The sequence below is a fragment of the Lithobates pipiens genome, unplaced genomic scaffold, assembly GCF_037356315.1.
Source record: "Lithobates pipiens isolate NorthernLeopardFrog02 unplaced genomic scaffold, aLitPip1_a1.2 Scaffold_25, whole genome shotgun sequence".
In the NCBI taxonomy this organism is placed as follows: domain Eukaryota; kingdom Metazoa; phylum Chordata; class Amphibia; order Anura; family Ranidae; genus Lithobates; species Lithobates pipiens.
This window is the reverse complement of record NW_027507787.1, coordinates 197,783,658-197,797,446: the sequence shown is the minus strand read 5'-3', so window position 1 is coordinate 197,797,446 and position 13,789 is coordinate 197,783,658. Positions and strand designations below refer to the sequence as shown.

The 13,789-nt window shown below is 45.5% G+C and overlaps 1 long non-coding RNA gene across 1 annotated transcript; it reads right to left on the bottom strand.

The window, feature by feature from the left end:
- Positions 1–5,031: 5,031 nt before the first annotated feature.
- LOC143929983 (uncharacterized) lies at positions 5,032–9,922 on the bottom strand. The gene is made up of 3 exons (XR_013262680.1): positions 9,813–9,922; positions 7,843–8,147; positions 5,032–5,090 (listed from the first exon to the last, which is right to left on the bottom strand). It is a non-coding gene; the product is annotated as an uncharacterized LOC143929983 (long non-coding RNA).
- Positions 9,923–13,789: the final 3,867 nt, after the last annotated feature.

The following is a 13,789-nucleotide window of genomic DNA, read 5'->3' as shown; positions in this document are numbered from 1 at the left end:
GAAAAGCTAACCAGCTGTTTGCCAGGGCTGTCCCTATTCCCTCACACTAATCTGTCTTGCCACAGGATAATTTCTCATTATGAACTGAAACTTTAAATAATCCAGTGTAAAAAGGTGGCCAGTGGCAGAACCTCCAGAGCAGGGATCCTCAAACTACGGCCCTCCAGCTGTTGCGAAACTACACATCCCATGAGGCATTGTAAAACTCTGACATTCACAGACATGACTAGGCATGATGGGAATTGTAGTTCCTGAACAACTGGTGGGCCATAGTTTCAAGACCCATGCTCTAGAGGCAAAGCCCAGGCAGAGTGGTGCTCTTCCAGAATAAAAAGTGACTTTTACTTTTATTTTTTTAATATTGGGCATGTTTAATTTAGACAAAAATTTGTCAGGACCATGTATGTCAAAAGTTGGAGAATCTCACCCTCATTCCTACCTTATGCATTTTAGGCAAAAGCCAAACCCCTTCTGCAAAATATTCTGTTGATCTGGAGCACAAATTGTGAACCAAAAATGGTTGCCACGTATATATCGGGTAGTTTAAAGTGGGGTACCCCCTAAAAAAAAAAAGTCAGCAGCTACAAATACTGCAGCTGCTGACTTAAAGAGGGATTCCACCTACAAAAAAAAAAAATATTAAAAGCAAGCAGCTATAAATACTACAGCTGCTGACTTTTAATAAATGGACACTCACCTGTCCCGGGGTCTAGCGATGCCGGCAGCCGAGGCCGATCGATTGCTCAGCTGCTGCCGTCACCATTCTAGGTGAGGGAATCAGGAAGTGAAGCGAATCGGCTTCACTTCCCAGTTCCCTACTGCGCATGCGCGAGTCACGCAGCGCAATAGGAATTGTCCGCGCTGTCTCTGGGACCCGTGTGTGTCCCAGCAGACAGGGCGGCAAAACAGGAAATGACAGCCTCAGACGGGAGTCTATGCCCGGAAGTGGGTGTAAATACCTGTCTTTGACAGGTATCTCCACCCCACTCCCCCCTGAAAGGTGCCAATTGTGACACCGGAGGGGGGGAGGGTTCCGATCAGCGGAAGTTCCACTTTAGGGTGGAACCCCGCTTTAATAATTGCACACTAACCTGTCCCAGGGTCCAGCGATGCGGGGGAACGAAGCCCCCCCCCCCCCAGTTCCCAGCTCTGCTTGCGGCGCTGTCATTCGTATTGTGGGCACCCGGCATGCGCGAGCGGCGCTACGATATGCAGCGCAGTCACCTGGGACATGTGACAGGTCCCAGGTGACTGTGCAGCACGAGGGGAAGTGATGTTAGAAGCCCGGGCTAGGCAGACTACGAGGGGCCCCCTAGCAACAGGTATTTAGGCGAGAAAAAAAAAATTCCAATTATTTTCTTTATTTTTTTTTTAAAGAATTTAACATTTTATTTTTTGCTGGCAACACCACTTTAAGCACACTAAAAATGCTCAGCTCCTTTAAGTTACATAGGAGTGACATATTTGCAGACACAGATCAGTAAACTCCTTGCATGTTACCCACCTACCCATATGCGGACAGTTCTTTCCATAGTAAAGTAAATATTTGTGATGAAATCATTGCAGCCAGACATGGAATCTTTGAAAGTAAATATACATTCTCAAAAGAAAGTGTGAAAGATTGAGGCACTTTTGAGGATTTCTCATGTGTACAGCAAACGTTAGGCAACACTGATTTGTGGTCTGGGTGAGCAGTAGTATGCTCTAGGTTCTGCTGGTGTAGGCTCAGCTACTTTCCCCTGCATCCCACTGATTTGTGTGATGTTGTGGGTGGGAGAGTTTGACCCTGGCCTGCAGATCGGTGCTCTTTCAGCTAATCCTTGTTCAGGAGTGCGAGTGACCAGCAGGGGGCTAAACACTGCCCCTTTTTCCTGGGGAGCAAGCCTGAGGCACCCCAGGAATCTAACTACAGCACACAAAAAAAAACTCAACACCCCAAACCCCTTTTGGGTTCCAGCGCCAATTAAGCTCAGGGACTTCCAGCCTGGGAGTAGTCTGAAAAGTGAAGAGGCTCTATAGATGATCCAGGTACCAAGTACCCGACTTATAGATTCTAGAGACTTCCCCTTGCCACATTTGGGAGAACACAGACTACATTACATTCAGGGCTACACCGTTGGAGTTCCTGCTTTAAGTTTGCTGTTGGGCAAGTGGATTGTCACTGTGGCTGATCACGAGCCACATTTTGGGGGGGGGGGGGGGGGGGGTGGTAATAGTACCCGTGAGGGGCCTTTCTGCTGCACCCTGCCCCCCCCCCCCAATAATCTTTTAAATATAGGATTTTTATAACAGCTTACCTGTAAAAAATCTTCTTTGGTATACATCAGGGGACAGAGCCATAGTAATAACTGAGAGAAGAAGAGACAGAATTAAGGAAACAGGAGGCCAGAGGACTCATACTGAAGCCTGCAGTATATGCTGTGCCCAAAGGCAATATCCTCATGACCTTTAATATCGATTTGATAAAAATCAGATGAATGTCTGAACCAAAAACCAAGTTGCGGTCTTACAGATCTGAGCCATAGAGGCCTGATTATGCACCACCCAAGAGGAACCATTCACCCTGGATGAGTGTGCTCAAACTGAGAAGGAAGAATTTTCTTTAAGCTTGAGCAATCACTTGACAAATCCATTTGGAAAATCGTGGATCTTGACGCTGCCTGTCCATATCTTGGACCCTCTGGCAGTACAAACAAAACCTGTGTTTTGCGAACCTGAGCCTTTAAATAGATTCTGATCGCTCTTACTACATCAAGAGATTATAGTGCTTTCTCTTCCCCAGATTAAGGCTTCTGGGGAGAAAGAATAAAGAATATCTTGGTTTAAATGAAAACCTTTACCACTTTTGGTAAGAATTCCAGATGGACATAAAACCTCATCCTTATGCATGATGAAATATGGCTCTTACAAGACAGAGCCGTTAGTTCAGATACTCTTCTAGCAGAAGAAATGGCAAAAAAAATAAATAAAAAATATTTTAATTAAAAAATTGTCAAACGGCTGATTTAACAAAGCCGATAAGACCAATCTTAAATCCTAAGGATTTAGGAGGTTCCCTGATGGGGGGGGGATAAACCGCGTTAGCCCCTGAATAAGCTATGCCCCAAGAGTGGGAAGCAAGAGGCCACAGGAAAAGACAAATCGACATGGCCCGATTCTGCCTCTTGAAAAAAGTCAAGGCCAGCTCAATTTCAGATCCCATAGGCAGGAATCCTGCCTATTGACATACTTCCTGGGGCACCAAGCCCTGGGATCCATACCAAGAAACCTATGCCTTCCAGATACAAAAGCAAGTGACTGTGGAAGCAGGCTTCCTGGCCTTAGTCAAAGTAGACACTACCAAAGGAGATCACCCACGATCTTTTATAAAGTGGGACTCAGTCAAACCTGTTAAAAACTTTGTCCGTAAGGTAGGATGAAATACCAGACCTTGCGCAAGAAGGTCTGGCTATAATGGCAGAGGCCAAATTACTCCCACTGCCATCTTTATGGTTGATAAATTAAGATCTTCTGGGACCTGCCAGAAGCGCCTCCTTTTGTTCTCGCTTAATCCTGCGGAGAAGGTGCGGATGTAGCAGAACTGGAGGACATGCATAGATCAGTGAAAACTGATCCCCTGGGAAGACTAATGCGTCTGTTCCATCTGCTAGCAGACCCCTTGTTTGACATAAAGTTGTCAACCTTATTAAAAGGTATCTGGATGCAAATAGGCCCATGTCCAGAGCACCCTCTGACATATTGCTAGGAAGATGTCGGGGAAAATATTCTGGGGCCAAGCGTATTGGAAACAAGGCCCGAATACTCTTTATTCCAGAGTAACAGGATGGTGTCTTGAAGCAGTCTTTAAATAAAACTTAGCGTAAGGGACAGCCCTGAAGGAGGCCACCATCTTCCCTAAAAAACCTCCTGCAGCTGAATGAAGGAATTTTCCTTTATCCTGACAAGTTGAATTAGTCCTACAATAGAACCGATTCACGACTGGGGTAATACCTTCTGTATGGCATTTATAACCAGCCCCCCCCTAGTAACCTCCTTGATGGTTTTAAGGAGAATCTAACCTAGAGGAGATTTCAGATAGCGACAGCCGACATCAGACTCTGGTTTTAGACCTGAGACTGAATGATCCATTAAAAGTAGATCTAATAGACTAGGATTGCTCACGGTAGGCTCCGAAACCTTAAAAAGGAAACCTTCAGGAACACGCAGGTTATCCCACAATCCTGGACCTGCGAGAAGACCCTGCCAGTAAAAACTTTTATTGGCCTTACTACCAAAAAGTACTGGATCCCAGCTCTTAAAGCATTCGCAAGCAAAACCTCACGTCTCCAGATGAGGCGGCCCGGGTACCATTCATTTAGTCCATTACGGAGACATCAGAACGGCTGGCTATCAAAGAATTACTGCCCGTGGAGCTCAGTACAACACATCTTTACACATGCTCAACATGGGGGGGGCGGGACTGCCAGTAGAGGGAGGGTTTATATGGGGGAAGTTCAAGTCTTAAGGGGCGTGCCAGTGTCCAGCGCCTGATTGAGTTACTATGGCTCTGTGTCCCCGATGTAAGAAATGGTATAAAAAATGTTTTTTTTTTTTTTAATAGTTTGACCAGCCCGTATACTGAATTCTACATTGTGACATTTTTCGAGACCATCAGATCACCACATGACTTACATCTAAAAATGTCTAGTGCCAACATTGATAAGGGGGGGGGGGAAACGGACACACAAAATTCAGGCAGCTTTTGATACACAAGATATTTAAAATATAAAAATTTATTTAAAAAAAACAAAAAAAAAAAAAAAAACACAAGGTCTTAAAACTAGTCAAGTAATAGAGAACAGCATAACATTCAAAATTGCAAGTTACGCTAGAAAAGGTTCCGTAACCATTTATAGATCTTCTAGCCTGTTTGAGATGATCTGCCCTTTACACCACATCATGACTTTTACAGAAAGCAGCCAGGTCATCCAAATAAAAAAAAAAAAAAAAAAAAAAAAAAAAATCCATCTCCCAATTGTTCAGCTGGCAGCGATGAATGTAGTCCAGATGATCAATGCTCATAATTCCAGCCATTACAGTCAAATTGTTACCTGAAATACAAAGATTAGACATTAGAACAGTGGTGCTTTAAACAAGTTCATAGCCCTTTTCACATTATCTGAAAGATACAAAAGGTTTACAAAGTTTACACCTTGTTGGTGCTCCCTCCCCTGCAGCAGCTGCTTACTGAGCTGTGGGATCATGTGACCAGATTGTTGCGAATTAGAATGGGCAAGTACTTTAATACATTAGATGAAAGGTGAGGGAACCCAAGACTTGTTACACTTAGTCTTAAAGGAGAACTCAATCTTTAGTCTCCCTTCCCACCTAACACATACGAGAGAGAAAAAAAAAAAAAAAAAAAAAAAAAAAAAAGAAGTGCGCTACATAATGCAGCGTTCAGGAGAGGAGAGACGAGCTGACTGAATCACCATTGATCCGGGGTTGGTGTGTCAGCTTTAATTTGAATTGCCAGTCACACAAGTCCCACCTCCTGGACTGGCTCCTACCTATGGTCCAATGCCAGGACATGTGACATCTACAAGTGTGCCGTCTGTCAAAACCAGGAAGCGGGACTTGTGACAGCAGGCACCCAGCAATTAAGTGAAAGCTGACACACACACACACACACACACACACACACACACACGTGTGTGTGGGGCCCAAGGTGCACCTGGCACCACCCCTGCAATCCGGGGACAGTGTCCTCAGTTCAGGGTCTGTCCCCAGAAACATCTGGTCACCCCACTTTAGCCAGAGAAACAAGCAAAGCTATTACAGCTCCCAATTTCCCCCCCCTCAAAAAGGACTTTCACAGAACATAAGGCATGTTACTTTAAATGCAAGGTAATGCACCAAAACATATTGTACATCTACAGTGCTTTTCTCTGAAAAGGGATAACAAATCAGGATGCATACCATTTTGGTTTAAATAGACTGCTTAAAGAGGAAGTAAACCCTGATGAGTTTACTTCCCCTTTCATTCCCTGCAAAGGCAAAGCATAATGGACTACCATGCATCGCATAGTAGCCCATTATGTGTCACTTGCCTGACACAGGAGCCAGCGAAGTCACCGCTGTCCCCTGTAGTCCGCCGCATCCATCTTGTTGGTGGGGTCTCGCAGCTCCGCCGCCGTCATTCGGCGATGACGTCACTCCCGAGCATGCGCACGGGAGCCGACACGCGCGGCAGCTCCGTCGCTGAGAATGCCACGCTCAGTGCGCCATAGACAGCGGTGCCCGTTTTCGGGCAAATATCTCCTAAACCATATAGGTTTAGGAGATATTGCTTGGACCTACAGGCAAGCCTTAATCTAGGCTTACCTGTAGGTCAAAGTGGTTTGTAAGGGTTAACAACCACTTTAACATAATTTATAAATTTATAATTATGTAAATGGGCCTTCAGTCAAATCAGGGCATGAAAACTTCTCTTCAGAAAATGGAAACCCCTTCAACAAAACAGTCACAGCGGTATACACAACACATTATATACCAATTTTTGGTGAGGTTTCATCAGTGGCGCCACCCCCTCATCTATCTGTCCTAAAAGGTTGGGCTGCAGAACTCTGTGCAAGGACATCAAATCCCCCCCCCCAACCTGATCTCTCCCTGAAGGGTTAAGTGAGCTGGGGGCCAGGTATGGTGAAAGGTGCAGGCTGGAGTGATGGGGGGTCCCCTAGCCTGGTCTGTCTGCTGCTACAATGCCACCCTCCCCCCAATAAAGTTAATTGACCAGTTTGACACATCATTGTAGGGCTAATAAGGCCAGATATCCATTTATTGCTTCAATATATAGTGTCTGTTTATGAAAGTAAAACCCATGAGGATCACAGCTGAGCGCTAGTGTGTGCGCACTTGTTTATGTAGCTGAGAAAATGTTCTCGGCTTCTCATCACAGCATACAACCGTTCTGTCAAACGTCCAGTTTATGAAAGTGGGATCTGAAGATCTCAAGGGCCGTTACACAGCTCAGAGGTGGAGAATCTGGTGCGATAGGACCGATTTCTTCCTATACACAAGCACCAGTAGGTTAAAAATGTTGTGGAACCATTATAAGCCTCAGTCACATTTAAACACTTGTGAAAACATTTAGCTAAAAATTGGAACATTGCAGTAGTGGTTTTCTATAGGGACACAAGAGTCCATTATTTTTTTCTGGGAAAGTTAGAGAAACCCAACAATAAGCTATAGGTCACAGACAAGTTGGTTTTACACTAATACCACCATGTTAAAATGCTTTTAGCAAATGAGTATGCATAGCCAATGTAGACTGTAGGTTTTCTATAACAATCTTAATTTCCCAAAATGGCACCTCTGACCAGTACAATCTGTCAGATCGTGTATTGCCTTTAGTTGCTGCAAGACCAAGCCTTGCCAACTGCAAATATTTGAAGCAATGGTGACAAGACATTTGGCCTAGGGTGGCAGAACTGTACATTGCATATACCAGAATGTTGCTGTAATGGTAGCAGCACCAAGGACAGTACAATGCATGAGAACCAAGAATCCAGACAGAACTTTGGTAAAGACAGAAATACTGGTTGCATGTAGAAACTTTGATGGCTTATTCACACAATGTGCAAGGTAATTCGGCACCTAAACACATCTACAGGCAAAAAAAAAAAAAAAAAAAGTGTTCTAAAAACAGAGTTACATGGGAGAAGCATGACTTTCAGCCAAGTACAGTACCTACAATAAGGGCAGACAGAACAGAGTATAAACAAGTGAGGACTGCAGTGTTTCCTATAGTCAAATATGTGCATCAAACTTTATACACTCAGCAATAAACCATGCACAAATTACCTAATGCAGCTTCAAGAGTCCAGCGTCCCATGTGGATAGAAGTTTTTTCAGCCTGCTGGACAGTGCAAAGTCTATGAAACGTTTTATATGATGCAGTTTGAGGTGTCCTTCCGCCATTCTTTTTGATATCAAATTAACAAGTCTGATAGCTGAAGAGAGCTGTTCAGGGCTCAGTTCAGTACTTCTCAACATAGCTGAAATTCTTTTTTGTACTGCAAAAAATATTTTTTGGGTCTCATAATCCATCAACTTTGTAGCAGCATTTTCTACATCTTTGATAGCTTCAAGAAGGTCTTCGTGTGTATCTGGATTAAAAGGAGGAACAAAGGAAAAATATATATGAACACCATGCAATAAATCTACCCAATACAGCATGCAAATCATGGATTAAGCACCCATTATTTGAATACTAGGTTTAGAAGAAAAGAGCTTCCTATATAGTGTTCTGCATATAGCAGTAAATAAAAGATGCAATGTGTGGTGCAAGGGATCCATATGGCGTTTCTGTGCTACAGAGCCATTTATTCTCAAGGAAACAAAATGCACCTCAGCATGCCAGCATCACACTGCAAAGTAACATGCTACTGTGTATTGTAATGGGAAAAAAAAAAAAAAAAAACCCCCACGCACCCCATATGTAGTTTTGCCATTAAGGCTCCATGCACACTGGACATTAAAACCGTTATAAAAACACTAGTAGCTTTGCAGTGAGCCTTTTGACTTTTTTTGTCTTTCCCCCCCCATAGACGTTTGAGCATTTATCAGCATTTGTGGTCAGAAAAAACGACTCCTGAATACGATTTTAGGGCAATCAGAAAACAGCCCATAAACTACACTGCTGATAAAGGATAAGCTCTGGCGTGCTCTCACACCACACGTGCAGAGCCATCAGGAAGTAGGCACCGTGCTGCGCTAATCACAGGCAGTGAGACAATTCCCCGATCTCTGCAGCCATGCAATAGGAAATGTCCCACCGCCTGTGATTAGCGTAGTGCCGACTTCCTGGCGGGCTCAGCACGTGGGGTGTGCAAACACGCCGGAGCTCATCCTTACTGATAAAGGTCCATGTTTGCATGGACACATAGGATAACAGAAAGGGAGTTTGGGGGGGGGGGGGGGAGAAAGAGGAAAAAATAAAAAGCACCATATGAGCCTTAATATAACACAGCTACAGGAGGTGCAAAAGGTTCTTTTCAGAGGTTTTTTTTTTGCGCAGCTATGTTATACAGGCTCCCTAGGAAGGGTAAGGATTGGCACTATTCTATTCCGCCACACACACACACACACACACACAATTTCTGCGATGCTTTACAGTCATTTTAGCAGTGCTATTCGGCCACTAGCAGGGCAGTTTTAACCCCCACTAGCAGCAAAAAATAAAATAAACACCCCCACCACACAGCTTTGCTAGCAGCGTGGCCCATGGCTTTCAATGGACAGGGGCGCTTTAGGAGCAGTGTATTCACCACTCCTACAGCGCTGCAAAGAAGCTGCTTGCAGGACTTTGTGACACCCTGCCAGCATAGCCCCCCAGTGTGAAAGCACTCAGGCTTTCACACTAGGATTGCATCTGAGTTTTTTGGGCGCTTTAGCACCTGAAAAACACCTACAGTGTGAAAGGAGTCTCACATTCACATCGCAACATCTTTCTCTGCCCCAATAGCCACAGCCACCATACCCAATATTACAAACTGAGAAGTTCTCCCCTCATCATGGCTACATTTTTATTGGAAGTTAGATGGTGAAAAATATTGGGACATGCCAAGGACTGCAAAACACAGTAAAAAGTTAGGAAAAATAAAATAAATTTATCTCAGCTTGATGGAAGGGAAAACCTAGCACAACATTCACGATAGGTACATAGTTGAACTCTAGAAGGGTGTGGAAAGGAAGAAAAGGAGGTAAATGGTTTAGCAAATTTTTAAATAGATCAAAGGAGAGGTTGTACAAAAATATATACCATCACTCACCAGCATTTGCAACTGAAGACACGATCAGTAAAGTGAAAACTAAAAGGCTTTTCCACATCTTTGCCCACAACTACTGACACTACACAGCCTGGCAACTCACTCAATCAGCCAACCAACCCTTACTAAATAACCTGATCACTTAGGTTGGAGCAGCTGACTTTAAAGGTGGGGCTTTAACCCTTGATAGCAATGCATAGAAACGTCTTTTAGTGCTAGTTTTGGTGGAATGTACTTTACTGGGCTTATTTTGGTTGTGGAAAATGCAAATGATTTGTGCAAGGTGAACAGCAACCGATTAACAATCGTGTTCACTAACCTAGTTACCTAGAAATATCATGGGCTTCTAGTAATTACTACACTTTGCACCATCTTTATTTTAGTACCAATGATTATCAAGGTGTGATACGCATCAGCTGCCAGTGCTAGTACAATATTTATGAAGTTAAAAGCGGAATCTATGGTATTTTTATGATCCTTTTATAAATTGAGGCCCTGGAAAAAAGAAATTAGTCATTGGGCATGGACAAAGAAATATATAGTTCAACAGTTGGGCAAATTATGGCTCTCACCCATAATGCCTTGTGCCCTCTTTAACCTTGTCCAGCAGACAATAATAAGGGAGGGAGGAAGCTGGATAAGGCTGGCCATACATTACACAATTGTCTTGTACAATTTTCCTTTAGATTTGCCAAAACCATATAATATGAGGTCAAACCTAAACACTTTTAATTTGTACACAATCAGGCAGGCCCTTATACTACATAGTTGAAGGTAAATCGAAAGGAAATTGAACAAGAAAATTGCATAATGTATGGCCAGCTTAACTCAGACTATCATTATAAAAGGGTGGGCACAGACAGCAGCCATAATGTTCATGTGTATGAGCTGCAGTAGGGAGATGTGTGACTGTACATTGAGAGAGATTAGAGTCAAGCTGTGTTTTAATTCTGTGAATTCTCTTGTGTGCCCCCCCCCCAATGTTCACAGTAAGGATGAGCTCCGGCGTGCTCGCCCACCCCACGTGCAGAGCCTACCAGGAAGTTGGCACCGCGCTGCGCTAATCACAGGCAGTGAAACATTCCTTGGCTGCAGAGATCAGTTAGTGCAGGACTCTGCACGTGGGGTGTGTGAACACGCCGGAACTCATCCTTAGTTCACAGATCTTCACTTAACCCGAAATTCCTTATTAGGGCTAACATCTGTGTCAGCAATAGTGATGGACGAACTTCCGACGGGACGTTTCGCGAACGCGGACCGCGAACGCGGCCGATAGTTCACGAACCGTAACGTTCGCGGCGGGCCCCATTGACTTCAATGGGAGGCGAACTTTGCAAACCTACAGGTCAAATTTGCAGCCACAAAATAATTACTAGCTGTGCAAATATAGTCCCACCACATGGCCAATGACATAACACATGTATGAGGTGAATCTGGGATCGACAACTACAAGCATTCTTTTTTTATATGTGAAATTGTTGTGACAATTCAGGACTGTGGAGCGTATGAAGGCAATGGAGGAGAGGGAAGGTCAGGATAGGCAAAGAAGAGGGTGCAGGAGATGATCACCAGCAGCGTGACATACAGCAATGACACCTGCACCGTGATAGAGTCATATGACACCAGCACCGTGATAGAGAGTACTGACATCAGCAGCGTGACATACAGCAATGACACATGCACCATGATAGAGTGATCTGACACCAGCACCGTGATAGAGAGCACTGACATCAGCAGCGTGACATAAAGCACTGACACCAGCACCATGATATACAGCACTGACACCAGCACCGTGATATACAGCACTGACATCAGCAGCGTGACATACAGCAATGACACCTGCACCGTGATAGAGTGATCTGACACCAGCACCGTGATATACAGCACTGACACCTGCACCGTAAGCAGCCCCAGGAGGAAGTCAGCATAGCACAGGGATGGTGGGAGCCTCTCATAATGAGCATAGCACAGGGATGGTGGGAGCCCCTCATAATATGCATAGCAGAGGTACAGCCCCAGGAGGAAGTCAGCACAGCACAGGGATGGTGGGAGCCCCTCATAATAAGCAGCCCCAGAAGGATGTCAGCATAGCACAGGGATGGTGGGAGCCCCTCATAATAAGCATATCACAGGGATGGTGGGAGCCCCTCATAATGAGCATAGCACAGGGATGGTGGGAGCCCCTCATAATATGCACAGCAGAGGTACAGCCCCAGGAGGAAGTCAGCACAGCACAGGGATGGTGGGAGCCCCTCATAATAAGCAGCCCCAGGAGGATGTCAGCATAGCACAGGGATGGTGGGAGCCCCTCATAATAAGCAGCCCCAGGAGGAAGTCAGCACAGCACAGGGATGGTGGGAGCCCCTCATAATGAGCATAGCACAGGGATGGTGGGAGCCCCTCATAATATGCACAGCAGAGGTACAGCTCCAGGAGGAAGTCAGCACAGCACAGGGATGGTGGGAGCCCCTCATAATAAGCAGCCCCAGGAGGATGTCAGCACAGCACAGGGATGGTAGCAGCCCCAGTAGAAATATGACACCGCTCAACCTCTTCAAACAGGAGGGTACAGGCATATAGTACGGTGTGCTTTTTTTGGACAAGGAAGTGAGCCAAATGAAGAAAGAAGGTCTGTGTGCTCGATTAAAAAAATTGTTTCTAGACATATACATGGTCTACTGGTCACATGTGTTGAATTCCTCCGAGATCCATGCCTCATTCATTTTTAGAAATGTGAGGTAGTTAACACTGTCGTGAGCTAGGCGAGTACGCTTATCGATCACGATCCCCCCTGCTGCGCTGAACGTCCTTTCGGACAGGACACTGGACGAGGGGCAAGCCAACAGTTCGATTGCAAATTGGGCAAGCTCTGGCCAGAGGTCAAGCCTGCCCACCCAGTAGTCCAGGGGTTCCTCACTCCTCAGAGCGTCCACATCGGCTATTAACCCGATGTAGTCGGACACCTGACGGTCAAGGCGTTCCCTGATGCTGGATCTGGATGACACCTGTCGATGGGTCGGCTGAAAGAATGACCTCATATCCGAAGTCACCAACACATCTTCAAACCGGCCTCTTCTTGCAGGCGCTGTTGGATTGGTACCCGCAACTTCTCTGGGAGTGGGAATTGCTCCTCTGCCAGCGCACGCAAAAGCAGAATGCAGCATTTCTTGAAGCAAGGCCTGGAAGTGCTCCATTCTGCCAGCCCTCTGTGACGGCGGTAACATTTCCGCCATTTTGTGTTTGTACCGGGGGTCTAAGTACGTTGCCACCCAGTACTGGTCCTTGACCCTTATGCTTTTTATACAGGGGTCCCTATTAAAACACTGGAGCATGAAGGCCCCCATTTGCACTAAACTGGAAGCGGTGTGGTGGCCTGGCTCCTGCTCATCATCCAGGATAATGTCGTCCTCTTCATTCTCCTCTCCCCATCCATGCACAACAACAGGGATCCCAGAAAGGTTTAAAGCATGCTCTTCTTGCTCCTCCTCATCCGCCCCAGCACCATCCTCCTCTGACTCCTCTTCAGACTCCTGTTGTTCACTTGTCTCAGATAGAGTAGCCCCCCCTGGGAATTCATCCAGCATTGCGACTTCCTCATCTTCCCGCTCCTGCTCCTCCACAGCTTGATCAATGACACGACGCAATGCACACTCCATAAAGAAGGCATAAGGTACCATGTCACTGATGGCGCCATGGCTGCGACTGACCAGTTTGGTGATCTCCTCAAATGGGCGCAGAAGTCTGCATGCGTCGCGCATGAGCAGCCACTGGCGCGGTGAAAAAAAAAACAGCTCCCCAGAACCTGTTCTGCCACAGAGTTCATACAGGTAGACGTTAACTGCATGTTTCTGCTGGAGCAGCCTATCAAGCATATAGAAGGTTGAGTTCCATCGCGTCGGGCAATCGCAAATAAGACGTCTTACCGGCAGATTGTGTCCCCGCTGAATGTCAGCAAGGCGAGCCATGGCCATGTAAGATCT